The sequence below is a fragment of the Pseudophryne corroboree genome, chromosome 2, assembly GCF_028390025.1.
Source record: "Pseudophryne corroboree isolate aPseCor3 chromosome 2, aPseCor3.hap2, whole genome shotgun sequence".
Taxonomy (NCBI): Eukaryota; Metazoa; Chordata; class Amphibia; order Anura; family Myobatrachidae; genus Pseudophryne; species Pseudophryne corroboree.
In genome coordinates, this window is record NC_086445.1 from 578,812,865 (window position 1) to 578,831,820 (window position 18,956).

Consider the following 18,956-nt stretch of genomic DNA (forward strand, 5'->3'; position numbering starts at 1 on the left):
CTTTGGTATAATCCCCATGGTCCTTACGGAGTACCCAGCATCCACTAGGACGTCAGAGAAAATAAAAATTTACTCACCGGTAATTTTATTTCTCGTAGTCCGTAGTGGATGCTGGGAGCCCGTCCCAAGTGCGGACTCTCTGCAATACATGTATATAGTTATTGCTTAACTAAAGGGTTATTGTATGAGCCATCTGTTGAGAGAGGCTCAGTTATTGTTCATACTGTTAACTGGGTATAGTTATCACGAGTTGTACGGTGTGATTGGTGTGGCTGGTATGAGTCTTACCCTGGATTCCAAATCCTTTTCTAGTAATGTCAGCTCTTCCGGGCACAGTTTCCCTAACTGAGGTCTGGAGGAGGGGCATAGAGGGAGGAGCCAGTGCACACCAGATATAGTACCTAATCTTTCTTTTAAGAGTGCCCAGTCTCCTGCGGAGCCCGTCTATACTCCATGGTCCTTACGGAGTACCCAGCATCCACTACGGACTACGAGAAATAGAATTACCGGTGAGTAAATTCTTATTTTTATTTCTCTAGGGTCTGTTATATCTACTTGTATTATTAGGAACTAGGGAGAAATTAAATTAAGCCATGTGATTTTACTGAGAGAATGTAAAATAGTGCTAGACACACCCAAAAGGTGCTGATAGACACACCCAAAAGGCAGTGCTAGACACCCCCCCTCCTGCGGTGCACCCCCTAATAAAATTAGCTGCGCACGCCTATGACAATTACCCTGTGATATACATCCAGTTTCTTACTGTGTAGTGTTATATCTATTGACTATATAGCTGTGTAAGCTAGTCCAGTGCAGTATTATTGTCTGCAATAACCTCTGCATTGTACAAACTGTGACTATTTGTGTGTGCATTGATAGCTGAGTGGTGTCCATCTCGTGTCTTTCACTCAACTTGCTATCCCTTTATTCTATAACCTGAGGGGGCTTGGTGCGTCAGGTGTTATTTAATATAGGATTTTCACAAAGATATACTGTATTTCATATTTTTCTCTGTGATTTAGTCACCATGTCTCTCCTTTATCTCTGCTGGTGCTGACTACACTGCGCAGTGGTTTGGGTTTAGGGATATAGTGCTGCTAATAATTGTACTGTGTTACCTCATACTGCAAGTTATATCATGTCTGCTTCTGAGGTAAAGGTTCTGGGGCGGAACACACTGCTGGTGTTGCTGAAGCCACAGGCATATATGGGGAGAATATAGCAGCTGTGGGCTCTGGTCCTGGGGGCTCCTTGCCCCCCAGTGGGACTATGGCAACGAAGGCACATACTTACCCTCCGTGGGCCACTTTTTCCACGCTTCTGCATACGCTAGTTCATAAACTAACACCCCCTATGGGACCCCCAATGCCGGTACAACCGTATGTGGTCCCTGCAGCTAACACGCCGTGGGCGGACGATTTATCTGCTCAATTAAAGAAGTTGAACCAGTCCCTGACTACTAAAAAGTCTGACCAACGCTCCCCAAGAGGTCCAAGAGGTCCTCTAAGCGAGCGCTCGTCTCCTCACAATCCACTGCTGTCACTGACACCTCGTCTGATGAAGACAGCACATACACTGACCCCACAGGTTCTGACTCAAATACGGCTGATGGGGAGGGTAGTACACATGTGGATGTTCCTGATCTTTTGCAGGCTATTAAGTTAATTCTGCAGATTACGGATGATCCCGAGCATCCGTTCCTCCTAAGAAACCAGATAGGTTCAAGCATCAGAAGGTGATTAAACAAGTTTAACCTCACTCTGACCACCTAGTGGATATACGTCAGGAACCCTGGCAAAGCCCGGGTACGAAGTTTGTGCCTCAAAAGAAGATGCTGGCTTGCTATCCCCTCGCACCAGAGCTGTCTAAGAATTGGGAAACGCCTCCTCCAGTAGACTCACATGTGGCTAGGATGGTGGTTTCCTCAGCTCTACCTGTCTCTACCGTCACGTCTCTAAAAGAGCCTACGGATAAACGTGTCGAGGGTTGTCTAAAAGCGATTTACACCCTCACGGGTGCTGCACAAAGGCCCACTATTGCAGCTACATGGGCGGCAGAGGCTATTGAAGCATGGGCCTTGGAGTTAGAAGCTGAAATCTCCTCTGACCATGCTAGACAATGCTTGTCATATATTGTCACAGCTTTTTGCTATATTAAAGAGGCGGCTTCTGATGCCGGTATCCTAGCAGCCAAGGCCTCTACTACGTCAGTCCTGGCTCACAGGATATTGTGGCTGAGATCCTGGTCTGTGGATCTGGACTCTAGAAAAACCCTGGAGGTACTCCCTTTCAAGGGGGATATTCTGTTTGGGGAGGACTTAAATAAGATAGTGGCTGACTTGGCTACTGCCAAAACTGCCTGTCTGCCTAATACAGCTCCTTCTGTGTCGAAGGCCAAAGGCACGTCCTTTCGCCCCTTTCGACCTTCAGGTAAAGCAAAAGGTCAGGCGTACCATAAGCAGGCCCGCACTTCCAAACCTGGTAAGCTGAAGCCCAAAAGAGCCTGGGCTGCCCATCAGCCAGCAGCCAAGACCGATAAGCCTGCCACATGACGGGGCATGCCTGGGTACGGGAAGTCATCACTCGAGGTTACGCCATAGCCTTCAAAAACTGACCCCCTCATCGATTTTGCCAGACAGACGTCCCGTCGGACCAGACAAAGGCAAACACTCTGCATTCGGTGGTACAGACCCTCCTGGATACAGGAGTCGTAGTACAGGTGCCTCTTGCTCAGAGGGGCCGAGGGTACTATTCTCCGCTGTTTCTAGTCCCGAAACCGAATGGGTCCTCCCTGCCCATACTCAACCTCAAGGCACTGAACAAGTTTGTGAAGGTTTCCAAGTTCCGTATGGAAACCCTTCGCTCTATAGTTCTGGCCTTGGAACCTGGGGACTACATGGTCTCCCTGGACATACAGGATGCTTACCTGCATATTCCTATAGCAGTGTCACATCAACAATACCTGAGGTTCGCTATTGGCAACCTGCTCAGAGCATGGTGCATCTGGGAGCGCTGTTGGACACTCACAACCAGAGGTTGTTCTTGTCTCAGGAGAAAGTCCTGAAACTTCAGGACAGGATTCGTTGCTTCCTTTCTCGTCCGCAAGTGTCGATACATTCAGCAATGCAGGTGCTGGGCCTCATGGTGTCAGCATTCGACATGGTGGAGTATGCTCAATTCCATTCTCGCCCCCTCCAGAAGCTGATTCTAGCCAAGTGGGACGGCCTGCCTCACCGGATCAGGTCTCACATGATCTCTTTGACTCCGGAGGTCTGTCTGTCACTGCTCTGGTGGCTCCTGGACCGACAATTGTGCAGAGGCCGTCCCTTCTGGATATCCAACTGGGTCCTGTTGACGACAGATGCCAGTCTAAGAGGTTGGGGCGCGGTGCTGGAGCAGCACTCCTTGCAGGGTCGGTGGACCAAGGAGGAATCTCTCCTCTCGATCAACATTCTGGAATTGCGGGCTGTCTTCAATGCGTTGAACCTAGCCCAGCATTTGATTCAGAACCGTCCTGTTCAAGTACAGTTGGACAACGCCACCACAGTGGCTTACATAAATCATCAAGGCGGCACTCAAAGCCGTTTGGCAATGAAGGAAGCCTCACGGATTCTACGTTGGACAGAACGCCATCTACCGGCAATATCGGCAATATTCATTCTGGGAGTCCAGAATTGGGAAGCGGACTTTCTAAATCGTCAGGACGTGCATGCCGGCGAGTGGGGCCTCCATCCAGAAGTGTTTCAACTCCTCGTGGAAAGGTGGGGTCTTCCAGATGTGGATCTGATGGCGTCTCGACACAATCACAAGGTTCCGGTCTTCTGAGCAAGGACAAGGGATCCTCAAGCAGCATTTGCGGATGTGCTGGCAGTGCCGTGGAGGTTTCGGCTGCCGTACGTGTTCCCTCCTGTGTCACTCCTGCCCAGGGTAATTCGGAAGTTCAAGCAAGAAAAAGGAAATCTGCTTCTCATAGCTCCGGCGTAGCCCAGACGGCACTGGTTCTCAGACCTGCAAGGCCTATCGTCAGAGCGTCCACTTCTACTTCCACAACGCCCAGACCTCCTCGTTCAGGGCCCCTGTGTCTACCAGGACCTAGCCCGGCTGTCTTTGACGGCGTGGCTCTTGAAGCTTCCGTCTTAAGAGCTAAGGGTTTTTCTGAAGAGGTCATTAAAACTATGTTGCGGGCCTGGAAACCGGCCTCTGCTGTGATTTACCATCGGGTCTGGCATTCCTACTTTGTTTGGTGCGCATCTAACCATTGTGACGCTTCCAAGTTTAGTACAGCCAAACTTTTGGCTTTTCTACAGCAGGGCCTAGATTTAGGCCTGCGTCTGGCCTCCCTCAAGGTTCATATTTCTGCCTTGTCGGTGTGGTTTCAGAGAAAAATTGCGACTTTACCTGATGTTCATACTTTCACTCAGGGTGTGTTGCGTATCCAACCTCCCTATGTCCCGCCTGTGGCTCCTTGGGACTTGTCGTGGTTTTGGAGGCGTTGCAGGAGCCTCCATTTGAACCTCTTGGTTCAAGCTGACCTTAAGTGGCTTTCCCTTAAGGTGGTGTGCTTGCTGGCTATTGCCTCTGCTAGAAGAGTGTCAGATTTGGGTGCCTTGTCTTGTAGTTCCCCATATCTGATTTTTCACCGTGACCGGGCGGTTCTTAGGACTCGTCCCGGATATTTACCTAAGGTGGTTTCTTCGTTCCACCTTAATCAGTAGATTGTGGTTCCAGCTTTTGTTTCTCCTGATTTGTTTTCCAAAGAGCGGTCTTTGGATGTGGTACGGGCTCTCCGTATCTATGTGAAGAGAACTGCTTCTATTCGAAAGTCTGATTCCCTCTTTGTTTTGTTTGGATTTCACAAACGTGGCTGGCCTGCTCACAAGCAGACCCTGGCCAGGTGGATTAGAATGGTGATTGCGCATGCTTATGTGAAGGCTGGTCTGTCAGCTCCTGTTCACATTACGGCCCATTCTACTCGGTCTGTTGGACCTTCTTGGGCGGCCCAACGTGGTGCGACCCTTGACCAATTGTGCAAGGCGGCTACGTGGTCCTCCGGGAACACGTTCATAAGGTTCTATGCCTTTGATACTGCCGCTTCCCAGGATGCTTCCTTGGGACGCCGGGTTCTTGTGACTGCTACAGTGCGTCCCCTCCCATAAGGAACTGCTTTAGGACATCCCCATTGTCCAGACTTGTGGAGGCCAGTGTACCCCGCAGCAGAAAATGAGTTTTATGGCAAGAACTTACCCTTGTTAAAACTCTTTCTGCGAGGTACACTGGGCTCCACAAGGCGCCCACCCTGACGCACTTAGCTTCTTTGGGTTGATATGGCATTAGCCGCTGACACTTCTCTTGTCGTGAGAGTGTGGTGTATGTGGCTACTAACCGTTGTCATCTCTTTTCCTGCTACTGCATTGGGCTGGTTAACTAAACTGAGCTCCTGTGCTGGGAGGTGGGGTTATAGAGGAGGCGGCGCTGTGCATTCTGGGAACAGTCAAAGCTTTGAGCCTGTTGGTGCCTCGGATCAAGATCCTACTCTACACCCCCATTGTCCAGACTTGTAGAGCCCATTGTACCTCGCAGAAAGAGTTTTAACAAGGGTAAGTTCTTACCATAAAACTCGTTTTTACAGGCTGTATGGCGGTTATGAGATCCTGCTGCTGCATAGCACTACTAATACAGTGACAATGTTTTTAGAAACAAAAAAAGATAAAAATTTAATTTTACTCATTATGGACAACCCCTTCATGAGTGACATCTCATCCCCATATAACATAGAATCTATAAACCATCAAATAAGGATTTGTGGGGTTATTGACAGATACAGATGGCAGCTGTAATTAATTCTTCAATCTCAATTGTTTTTGTTTTTTTAAATCTATGGAACAGTATTTAAAATCTCTATCTTTCTAGAGAAAGAACATTGCTAGTACAGTTAGTTACAGACTATGCAGTAACATGTGACACATGTACATCCGCTTAGAACACATCAGCATGTATAATAAATGAGCGATTTATTACAGTTGTGTTGCAGTTTCTGCTAATATTGTGATATGCATGTTACCATGCAGTAGGGATAGGATGATGGAGTATGTTATGTCAGGGGCTTGGTGAATATTTATGGAAGTAGGTGGAGGTGCTGAATCTGACTCCTTCTTGTATTTATCAAAAAGGCAAACCCGGAAAGGTAATCAGCAATCATGGTTCACATCCCTGTCCTGTTACACCTCTAACATCCCCTGCCCTTTGTACAGCAAAGAAGTTAAGTTTTTTTTTTCTTGCTGATCAGTTTGTTGACCTAAGTTGAAATCTTCTCTTGCTCCACTGCTTAATTCCAACTCTAAGAGAGAAAGAGAATAATTTCTTTACAACCTGAATTATATAACAAAGTTATTACATGGCAGAAATGTTCAGAATTCATTATAGAGAGAAGACAAGGAATGTGTTGCTGAGCAAATAGGGACAATTTCTAGAGTTAAATCTTAAAAGCCTATGTCAGCGCCTGGTAATTAGGGACAGTTGGCAACTGTAGAACAAAGCTGACACTGTCACCAGGGGCATCTTAAGAGAGGAGGGGATCCACGTTCAGCCTCCGTCGTGGGCCCCCTGGCAGCAGTAGACTCTGGCATAATGCCAGAGTCTACTGTGATGCGCAGGTCTCCGGGAACATGGCGTCCGCACCTTGTTCCCGAGGACACCTCCAGTTTACCTGCGCAAATCACTCGGAAATGGCCATGGCGGCCATTTTCCGAATGATCTGTGCCCCCACAGCAGGGCCTCCATCGCTGGACTCTGGAGTGGTAAGTATATTCTATGGGTGCAGTGTGTGCCTCCCTGGACCCAGGGGCCCATGTGCACCACCCACACTGCACCTATCATAGAAACGGCTATAACTGTCACCCGCTCAGTCAGCTTGTACGTGACCTCTGCATCTTGCTACTATTCAGAACAAAGTAGAACAAATAAAAATAACAGTGCACTTACCTTCCTCCTGAGGCATGGACAAATCTGTCGATGATGGCCCTCCACGTCATTCTCTTTCCTTATACCTAACTTCATTATATTAAGAAACATATATATATATATATATATATATACACAAACAAATATAAAACCACAGCACTCGCCACCCCAGAAGCGGGGTGCAATGTCTGCACTCACCACTCATAGGGTGGGGTGCATGCAGCCCATGGCCACCTGCCCAGATACATACAAACCGAAAGTTCAGCACTCACCATAGCAAGCACACTTATCCTCACAACATCAATAAATAAATGATGGGGGTTTAGTTAGTGAAACTAAACCTAAACCTGTGTCAGCTGCTCCTTAGTAATTTATCAGCCATAAGATATGTGGCAGGTACACATTAAACCTAGTGGGCATATTTGCAGTTATATTATGTGTGATACAGTTGCAAGGTTTTAATTTTTAAGACTCTGTGATAGTGTAGGACCTGCATGAAGGTGGGGTACCTTGGCGAGCGGTTTGCAGGCTTCCGTGCATTGGCCAATTCACTAACTAAACCCCCATCATTTATTTATTGATGTTGTGAGGATAAGTGAGTTTGCTATGGTGAGTGTTGAATTTTCTGTTTGTATATAGTTAAGTAGGTGGCCATGGGGTACATGCACCCCACCCTATGAGTGGTGAGTGCAGACATTGCACCCCGCTTCTGGGGTCGCGAGTGCTGTGGTTTTCTGTATTTGTTTGCATATTGCAGGGTTAATCTTTGGTTAACTCCTATTAACTGTGGCCACAGGCCTTTTCATGCACCCCTATGTAAACTCAATTGTCCTAAACCTGTGTCAGCTGCTCCTTAGTAATTTATCAGCCAGTGTCAGGTGACTAGTGTACCTTTAAAAGCCATAAGGTACGTGGCAGGTGCACATAAACCCAGTGGGCATATTTGCAGTTATATTTTGTGTGATACAGTTGCCAAGTTTTAAGTTTTAAGACTCTATGATAGTGTAGGACCTGCAAAAAGGTGGGGTACCTTGGCGAGCGGTTTGCAGGCTTCCGTGCATTGGGCAATTCACTAACTAAACCACCATCATTTATTTATTGATGTTGTGAGGATAATGAGGATAAGTGAGCTTGCTATGGTGAGTGCTATGGTGGCTTTGCACCGACGCTTCCCATCCAATCTGATGTAGTTTGAGAGGTGCTGCAAAGAGGTATGGGCGAAACTGCCCAAAGATAGATATGCCAAGCTTGTGGCATCATATTCAAAAAGACTTGAGGCTGTAATTGCTGCCAAAGGAGCATCAACAAAGTATTAAGCAAAGGCTGTGAATACTTATGTACACGTGATTTCTTAGTTTTTTATTTTTTAAAAAATTTGCACAAAATCTCCCAAAAACTTTTTTCACATTGTCATTATGGGGTAGTGTGTGTAGAATTTTGAGGGATAAAATGAATTAATTATGTTTTGGATTAAGGCTGTAACATAACAAAATGTGGAAAAAGTGAAGTGCTGTTAATCCTTTCCGGATGCACTGTATATATATATATATATATATATATTTCTCTTACGTCCTAGAGGATGCTGGGGACTCCGTAAGGACCATGGGGTATAGACGGGCTCCGCAGGAGATAGGGCACCTAAAAAGAACTTTGACTATGGGTGTGCACTGGCTCCTCCCTCTATGCCCCTCCTCCAGACCTCAGTTAGATCTTGTGCCCAGAGGAGAAAGGGTACAATGCAGAGAGCTCTCCAGAGTTTTCTGTTTTAAAGAATTTTGTTAGGTTTTTTATTTTCAGGGAGTCCTGTTGGCAACAGGCTCCCTGCATTGTGGGACTGAGGAGAGAGAAACAGAGCTGGCTTGTCAAGTTGGGCACTGTTTCTAAGGCTACTGGACACCATTAGCTTCAGAGGGAGTCGGAACACAGGTCTCACCTGGGGTTCGTCCCGGAGCCGCGCCGCCGTCCTCCTCACAGATGCCGAAGATAGAAGCCAGGTGAGTATGAGAAGGCAAGAAGACATCAGGCGGCAGAAGACATCAGATCTTCATGAGGTAAGCGCGCAGCGGTAAGCTGCGCGCCATTGCTCCCGGTACACACACACAAGCAGGCACTGAAGGGTGCAGGGCGCAGGGGGGGGGGCGCCCTGGGCAGCAATATTCCTCATTTTGTGGCAATATAAGCAGGATTAGGCTGTGGCACAGTAAATCCACAAATCCCCCGCCATTTTTTATATAAGTTTACTGGGACCGAAGCCCGCCGTCGGGTGGGCGGGGCTTGATCCTCAGCACTAACCAGCGCCATTTTCTCCACAGAAACTGCATGAGGAAAAGCTGGCTCCCTGATCTCTCCCCTGCTGAACCTTCACAGGCTGGAAAAAAGAGAAGGGGGGCACTTTGGAGACGCAGTGAGTGGGAATTAAGGCTATACAGGTTGAGTCTCCCTTATCCAAAATGCTTGGGACCAGAGGTACTTTGGATATGGGATTTTTCCGTATTTTGGAATAATTGCATACCATAGTGAGATATCATGGTGATGGGACCTAAATCTAAGCACAGAATGCATTTATGTTACATATACACCTTATACACACAGCCTGAAGGTCATTTTAGCCAATATTTTTTATAACTTTGTGCATTAAGCAAAGTGTGTCTACATTCACACAATTCATTTATGTTTCATATACACCTTATACACACAGCCTGAGGGTCATTTAATACAATATTTTTAATAACTTTGTGTATTAAACAAAGTTTGTGTACATTGAGACATCAAAAAACAAAGGTTTCACTATCTCACTCTCACTCAAAAAAGTCCGTATTTCGGAATATTCCGTATTTCGGAATATATGGATATGGGATACTCAACCTGTATATATAAAAAGCGCTATCTGGTATATATATATTCCAGTGTTTTTAAGCGCTGGTGTGTGCTGGCATACTCTCTCTCTGTCTCTCCTAAGGGCCTGGTTGGGGTTTTGTCCCCTTATAGGTTAATCCCTGTGTGTGTGGGGTGTCGGTACGTGTGTGTCGACATGTCTGAGGCGGAAGGCTTCTCCAAGGAGGAGGTGGAGCAAATGAGTGGTGTGTCCCCATCGGTTGTGCCGACTCCAGATTGGATGGACATGTGGCATATGTTGAATGCAAGTGTGGCATCTTTACATAAAAGGCTTGATAAGGCTGAATTAGGGGGACATCAGGTGGTCAATCCTCGGATTGGACCGACTCACAGGGCCCGTTGGGGTCTTAAAAGCGTTCCTTAACACAAGACACTACTACCGACACGGATTCTGACTCCAGTGTCGACTACGACGAAGTAAAATTGCACCCGAGGGTGAATAAAACCATTCAGTGTATGATTGTGGCAATAAGGGATGTGTTACATATTGAGGATGAACCCTCGGTCCCCGACACAAGGGTACACATGTTTAAGGAAAAGAAACAGGTTATTAATTTTCCCACATTTCATGAATTAAATGATTTCTTTGGAAAAGCTTGGGAGACTCGGGAAAAAAGACCGCAGATCCTCAAAAGAATTTATATGGCATACCCCTTCCCTAAACAGGACAGGGAGATTTGGGAATCATCCCCCACTGTGGACAAGGCCCTGACACAGCGGCCCTTAAGGACCCTGCAGATCGCAGGCAAGAAACTACCTTAAAGTGTATTTATTCTCATACGGGGGCTGTGCTAAGACCGACAATTGCGTCGGCATGGGTGTGTAGCGCAATTGCAGCTTGGATAGATGAGCTGACGGATCAATTTGATAATATGGATAAGGATACTATATTCTTAACTCTAGCCCATATAAAAGACGCAGTCTTATTTATGAGGGATGCTCAAAGGGACATTGGATTGCTGGCTTTTAGGGCCAATGCCATGTCTATCTCAGCGAGAAGATCCTTATGGATTCACCAATGGACGGGTGATGCGGATTCCAAAAAACATATGGAAGTACTACCCTATAAGGGTGATGTATTGTTTGGGGATGGGCTGACGGACCTGGTTTCCACAGCTACAGCAGGTAAATCAAATTTTTTACCATATATTCCTCAACAGCAAAAGAAAGTAACACCCTATCAGATGCAGTCCTTTCGGTCGCACAAGTCCAAAAGAGGTCGGGGATCCTCTTTCCTCGTCAGAGGTAAGGGCAGAGGCAAAAGAGCACCTGCTTCGGCAGATGCCCAGGAACAAAAGTCCTCCCCGGCTGCTCCAAAACCCACAGCATGATGCTGGGGCTCCCCTGAGGGAGTCCGCACCGGTGGGGGCACGTCTTCGACTTTTCAGTCAGGCCTGGGTCAGATCAGACCTGAATCCCTGGGTGTTGGAAATAGTTTCCCAGGGGTACAAACTGGAATTCGACGAGGTGCCCCCGCGCCGATTTTTCAAATCGGCTCTACCAGCTTCCACATCGGAAAGGGATGTAGTGTTAGCTGCAATTCAAACGCTGTGTATAAAGCAACTGATAATCAAGGTTCCCCTGCACCAGCAGGGAAGAGGTTACTACTCAACCCTATTTGTGGTCCCGAAACCGGACGGTTCGGTCAGACCTATTTTGAATCTGAAATCCCTAAACCTGTACATAAAAAGATTCAAATTCAAAATGGAATCACTCAGAGTGATAATAGTCAACATGGAGGAGGGGGAGTTTATGGTGTCTCTGGACATAAAGGATGCGTACCTTCATGTCCCCATATATGCCCCCCATCAGGAATACCTGAGATTCGCTGTACAGGATTGTCATTACCAATTTCAGACGTTGCCGTTTGGACTTTCCACGGCCCCGAGGATTTGCACCAAGATAATGGCGGAAATGATGGTGGTCCTGCGCAAGCATGGAGTCACAATTATCCCATACTTGGACTATCTCCTGATAAAAGCGAGATCAAGGGAGAAATTGCTGAGCAGTGTGGCACTCTCTCTGAGAGTGCTCCAGCAACATGGTTGGACTCTAAATCTACCGAAGTCACAGTTGATTCCGACAACTCGACTACCGTTCCTAGGTATGATACTGGATACGGAACAAATGAAGGTCTTCCTCCCAATAGAGAAAGCCCAGGACATCCAGAACATGGTCAGAGACCTGCTAAAACCGAAAAGGGTGTCAGTTCACCAATGCACTCGAGTTCTGGGAAAAATGGTGGCGGCCTACGAGGCCATTCCCTTCGGAAGATTCCATGCAAGGACTTTTCAATGGGACCTTCTGGACAAGTGGTCCGGGTCCCATCTGCATTTACATCGGAAAATAACTCTGTCCCCAGGGCCCAGAGTGTCTCTCCTGTGGTGGTTGCAAAGTGCTCACCTGCTGGAGGGTCGCCGGTTCGGAATTCAGGACTGGATCCTGGTTACGACGGACGCGAGCCTCCGAGGATGGGGAGCGGTCACACAGGGAAAACATTTTTCAGGGAATTTGGTCAGACCAGGAGTCCTGTCTACACATCAATGTGTTGGAACTCAGGGCCATTTACAACGGCCTTTGACAACCGGAGAGTCTTCTTCGAAACCTACAGGTTCTGATTCAATCAGACAATGTCACAGCAGTGGTTCATGTGAACCGCCAAGGCGGTACAAGAAGCAGAGTCGCGATGGCGGAAGCCACCAGGATTCTTCGCTGGGCGGAAAATCATGTAAGCGCTCTGTCGGCTGCCTTCATTCCGGGAGTGGACAACTGGGAAGCAGACTTCCTCAGCAGACACGATCTCCATCCAGGAGAGTGGGGACTTCATCAAGAAGTCTTTACAGACATAACACGTCTTTGGGGAACTCCTCAAATAGACATGATGGCGTCACGCCTCAACAAAAAGCTTCGGAGGTATAGTGCCAGGTCGCGGGACCCTCAGGCAGTGGCAGTAGACGCTCTGATAACACAGTGGGTGTTCAAATTGGTCTACGTGTTTCCTCCTCTTCCTCTCATCACAAAAGTGTTGAGGATCATAAGGCAAAGAAGAGTACAGACGATACTCGTTGTCCCAGACTGGCCTCGAAGGGCCTGGTACTCAGATCTACAAGAGATGCTCACAGGAGATCCCTGGCCTCTTCCTCTGAGGGAAGACCTATTGCAACAGGGGCCCTGTGTATTTCAGGACTTACCGCGGTTACGTTTGACGGCATGGCGGTTGAACGCCGAATCCTAGCGAAAAAGGGGATTCCGGAAGAGGTCATCCCTACTTTAATAAAGGCTAGGAAGGAGGTGACGGTTAAGCATTATCACCGTATCTGGCGAAAGTATGTGGCTTGGTGTGAGACCAAGAATGCACCTACGGAAGATTTTCATCTGGGTTGTTTTCTCCACTTCCTACAGACAGGAGTGGATATGGGCCTGAAATTAGGTTCTGTTAAGGTTCAGATTTCGGCCCTCTCGATTTTCTTTCAGAAGGAATTGGCTTCTCTTCCAGAAGTCCAGACGTTTGTAAAGGGAGTGCTACACATCCAGCCTCCTTTTGTGCCTCCAGTGACACCGTGGGACCTCAACGTGGTGTTGCAGTTCCTAAAATCACACTGGTTTGAACCACTTAACAAGGTTGAGTTGAAATTTCTTACTTGGAAGGTGGTCATGTTGTTGGCCTTGGCATCAGCAAGGCGAGTATCAGAATTGGCGGCTTTGTCACACAAAAGCCCCTACTTGATTTTTCATGTGGATCGAGCTGAATTGAGGACACGTCCGCAATTTTTGCATAAGGTGGTTTCTTCATTCCATGTGAATCAACCTATTGTGGTGCCTGTGGCTACAAGTGACCTGGAGGATTCCAGATCCCTGGATGTAGTCAGGGCCTTAAAGATTTATGTAGCCAGGACGGCTAGAATTAGGAAAACAGAGGCTCTGTTTTGTCCTGTATGTTGCCAATAAGATTGGCGCACCTGCTTCGAAGCAGACTATCGCTCGCGGGATCTGTAATATGATTCAGCAGGCTCACTCTACGGCTGGATTGCCGGTACCAAATTCGGTTAAGGCCCATTCCACTAGGAAGGTGGGCTCTTCTTGGGCGGCTGCCCGAGGCGTCTCGGCATTACAACTTTGCCGAGCGGCGACTTGGTCGGGGTCAAACACTTTTGCTAAATTCTACAAGTTTGATACCCTGGCTGATGAGGACCTAGCGTTTGCTCAGTCGGTGCTGCAGAGTCATCCTCTACGGACTAGGAGAAATAGATTTACCGGTAGGTTTAAAATCTTATTATATATATATATATATATATATATATATATATAGCAAGCAAAAAAATCCGCGGCACTCAGGGTCTTGTGAAAGCGTAATTTGTATTAAAACATCAACATAGTGTCCATCGACGTTTCGGGGACTTCAACCCCTTTGTCAAGATATGTGCACATATTTTGACAAAGGGGTTGAAGTCCCCGAAACGTCGATGGACACTATGTTGATGTTTTAATACAAATTACGCTTTCACAAGACCCTGAGTGCCGCAGATTTTTTTGCTTGCTGTCTGATCTCCAACCGAGGGCACCGGGGCATTTTGGACACATAGAGGAGTGCCGGGCTGCTTTCACACGCTATATCTATCTATATATCTATCTATCTATCTATGTGTCCTAGTGCATTGTTTTTGCCTTTCACTCGTGCAGTGATAGACCTATTGTGATTTATCAGTTTATCAGATAGACATTAGTGACAGCCATACATGCTTACATGTGTGTGATAGAAAGTCTGCGCAGACCCACAAACATCGGACTTTTACTTAAACCATGGCGTTGAGTACAAATCCGAAGCAGGCCTCCAGTTAGCTCAAAAACTACTGAACCAAAACCTTCACTATTCTCTTTGGTATATCAGAGAATAGGATTGGCTATATATACTGTATCATTGCACACGTAGTGAAGGGGGTAAAAACCTAATTGTGTGCAGGGTAGCATGACCTTGTGATGAAAAGTGTGTGAAAGCACAGTCACCACCATTTTATGTAACTTTACTGTATAATAGATGCAGTGGTGTTATGAGGGCGGGGCGAGCATGGCACGTGGCCTGTGCACCAGAACACCTTCAGGTCAGAGGAGGGCACTTGACAGAGCGCCGGCAGTAGGAAGCGCAGGACCGGAGATGGAAGCCACAGCATCGACTTGTGAAAAGTGCAGCTGGGGAGGAGAAGCAGGGGCTGCTAGACCCTCTCCAGCAGTCAGCTCAATGGAAAGATCACCCCCCAGTGCTGCCCCTTGGAAGGAAAGAGAAGTCTGCATTACTCTCTGGCCGCACAGTAAGAAAGTCGCATCCTCCACTCCTCCCACTGGTTGTCAATCACCGCCTTAGATTCATTTGTGCAGCCAGAAACAGTGAGGTTTGCCATGAAACCACGCCCCCTCCCTGATCAGCCATGCCTTCATTATAGGGGAGCGAGCGTGCACACCGAAGGTGCTCACAACATTAACCATTTTTTTTCTGCTTGTGAGGGATGGGGTACACCATTTTTCAACATGCCCTGGGTGCTGAAAGCCCTCATGCCTCACATAGTAACTGGCTGTGAAACTGGCAGTCTTATTCCCAACAATTATCTGAATGTCTGTTTTGCCAAGTGCAGACACTCAGACCACAGGTATAGACATAAGGACCAGCTGCACCTCACATTGGGGTCTATTTACTAAGCCTTGGAGAGAGATAAAGTGGACAGATATAGTACTAACCAACCAACCCCTACAGTAACTGGCATTTTTCAGATACAGCCTGTAGCATGGCAGTTAGGAGCTGGTTGGCTGCTAATTTAACTCCGTCCTCTTTATCTCCTTCCAAGCCTTAGTACATATAGTGGCCTATTTATCAACGAGCGATAAACTTGTTGCGAATGATAAAACTTGTGTATGATAAATAGTATTCCAGCCAACCAGCTCCTAACTGTAATTTTTCAAACACGTGTCAGGAACTGAACACATAACAGGAATGAGTTTTATCTTTGATAAAGGAGCCTCATAGTTTGCAAGCTCCCTTTGGGCAGGGACTGATCTGAATGACTGAAATAGTCTCTGTAAAGTGCAATAGATGGTGGCTATATAGATAACTAAGTAAATTCATAATGCAAAGGAAGCATAATGATTACTTCTGATCAAAAGCAAACAGTGGGATGGGACGGATTAAGTTTTGGTGGGGACTTAAGATAGGGGGGCCTGTGGGAACGGGTAGGGGGGGGGGGGGGGAGGGTTATATATTAGATTGTGCATACCTCCCAACATGACCCATTCCAAGAGGAACAAAATGCTCTCTACCTAGACTTCCCTCTTAATATATGATTGGTGTCACCTGTGTTTAACTATTTAATTGATAAGAAAGGTATTTCAGCACAGGTGATTGTATAAATTAAGGTAGAAAGCATTTTGTCCCTCTTGGAATGGGTCATGATGGGAGGTATAGATTGTGTATATTAAATTTAAACCAATGGTGTATATTAGATTTAAACTAATAGTTTAATAATGTCTGAGTGTTGTTTATAGCTCCACCTAATTGAGAGACAATTATTGTATAAAGTTTTCCTGTAGTGGAACAAAGACAATTGAAACAACCTTAAAATAAACATAGAAAAATAAAATGTATAATTTATTTTTCAAAATTGCAATTGCAGAAGTAATACTTATACACTGGGACAGACCTCAGGAGGACTCTCTTGTGTGTGTCTCTCTCTAGACCCAAATGCTCTCATTATATAACAGATTACACAGGACCCAGACACCCAGGTGGGAGGAGGAGATATTGGAATCCGTAGGTCGCTTACTTACTCTCCTATCTATCCTCTGGTATTTCATGAAGCCTGATACTCCTGTGCCTGCCTGTACTGCATACTGTCCTGCTCACATCCTGGTTGCCTGCTGCTGCACAAGAGGGAGAGCTAGTGATATCAGTGTGCTCCGACAGGGGGGCCCCCTGACAAAGTCTCTGCCTCCTGCTGCAATCACGTATGCAGAAAACATGGTGCCAGCATCTCAGCTTCCGCAGCCATTCTGCAGTCACTCACATGGTCGTTTATGGAAGGATCTGCGACCACCGCCTCATGTGTGTACGCAGTTGCTGATATTAGCGAGGCGCTGGTGGGCGTCTCCATACATTTACAGACGGCACCAGCATTAGCATATAATTTCGCACATTAAACTGCATACAGAATCGCAGCTGGGAATGCATTAGCGTCCTCATCTGAATCAGGTCTAGAGTTCATATGTGCACGTATGCTCTATTCACCTCTTGTACTATTCTTCTTGACTTCTGAACAAAATCCAACCCAGGATCATCAATAAATACTTATAATACATGTGTTTTTTTCTGGATAAACCACATCATTGGCAGAAATGCCTACAGCATCAATGAAATATGATTTTAAAAATATGAATATTTAGCACAAATTGCTTACATTTCCTTTATTTTTCTTCTCTCAAAATGAAAAGGAAATTCCACCTTTTTCTGGCATCTGGTAAATGCTCCTAATCTTCAAATAATGGAGGGGAGTGGAATCTGAAAAATGAGAAAAACAACATTGTGAATTACTCAAATTACCGCGTTTATATTATGTTACATTCCCATCGTGAGCCGCCTGTCCAAATGCTTCCAGGGTGAAGTATGACCATGTCTGTGTCTTTGGTAGATTCTGTATGGGAATGTAAAACAGCAGCCCATTCACAATGAAATTATATTTACCAATGAAATTCAAATCCATAACATATGTGAATGTGTGTAGCAGTGTTTATTTGGAAAATAAATGGGAATTTCAAGTGGAGAGAGGCTGCTTTCCTTTTATGGAGATATAAAGTATGCTACAATCCGGGCTTTGTGTCTATGGGCAATTTAGATGTTCAGAATAATGTGCTATCTTAGCATCCTTTGGGGACCCATCCATATAGCATGAAGTCTAATTTTAGGCCTTGGATCATGAGGGAGCCATTTCTCAAATAAGCAAAATTTGGGTTAGACATAAATGTAAAAAGCTGTCAAGCATTGTAGATTAATATATCTAATAAAAAATGTTAACACCATTAGTGGGAAAATTTATTTTTAGGTATACATTGGGACATATTGTAAAACTGTCAGGGAGGAAACCAAAGCAGAAAGCATTATAAACTGTTATGCCATGACATGTTTTATACTATGTATAATTATTACAATTTAATTTAGGAATACTTCTTCCATTTTTTTACATTTTCAAAACTTTCCATATTGTAATCAAACCCTAGCTACAGCTGTTGTTCTATTGGCTCCAACTAGTCTTTGCTCTCAGTGTTGAGCACAGTCTCAACATTGTCATACTAGCTAAACACGGTGCCAGCCAAAATTTTCCTGCAGAGTAAAATGTCATTGTTTTAAATATGTTGCCCGGAGTTAGTGTCTCCTCCCAGTAACCCCCCTCATTAGTTACTATCCCAGACGACAGAGGAGTCTGCAGTTAAAGTGTTCACGGAGTTTCGCCACAGATTAAATTTTGTAACTCTCATGACTTCCTCAGATATACGAACTACCACTCTATTGAAAAGCTTTGGATACTGCAAAACAAACTTACTGCATTTCCAATATTTCATCTATTCTCAGGTTTCTAAACCCCTTTTTCTAAATCCTTTAAATCCCACCCCAAAACCCTTTTACAATTAATGACAAGATTTGGGATAAAATGGTATCCTTTTTCCCGAGCAACAGCCTTCCCACTTCCTCTCGAGCTCCTATTGGAACCATCTCTTTATTAATCCCACAAATGAAAAGGAATTATTTCATATGTTGTTCTCCCACTCCACAATTTGTCCACTTAACTCTATTCCTTCACAAATCAGTTAATTGTTGTCTCAAGAGCTCTCCCACCCTTAATTAACATATGTATTCTCTTTCCACTGATAAGTCTCTTATTATTCAAGCATGCTGAAATAAACTCTTGGATAGTAATGCCCCATCTTTAAAGTCCTTGCCTCTCCCAAGTTTCTTGAGAAGCTTGCATACACTCACCTTACTTACTTCCTTATCTCATATAACCTAACACTCCAGAAACTGTACTGACTAAGATCGTCAATGATTTGATCACTGCTAAATCTAAA

At 45.8% G+C, this 18,956-nt stretch overlaps 1 protein-coding gene and 1 long non-coding RNA gene across 4 annotated transcripts in view; one reads left to right on the top strand and one right to left on the bottom strand.

The window, feature by feature from the left end:
• Positions 1 to 18,956, top strand: part of COL8A2 (collagen type VIII alpha 2 chain) — a 379,634-nt gene that overhangs the window by 328,251 nt on the left and 32,427 nt on the right. The gene's annotated exons all lie outside the window — the stretch shown is intronic.
• LOC135036804 (uncharacterized) overlaps positions 1 to 18,956 on the bottom strand; it is a 255,806-nt gene that overhangs the window by 34,504 nt on the left and 202,346 nt on the right. Inside the window, exon 2 of the long non-coding RNA XR_010231459.1 lies at positions 17,294 to 17,394. This is a non-coding gene — a long non-coding RNA (uncharacterized LOC135036804). The remainder of the gene's footprint in view (positions 1 to 17,293; positions 17,395 to 18,956) is intronic.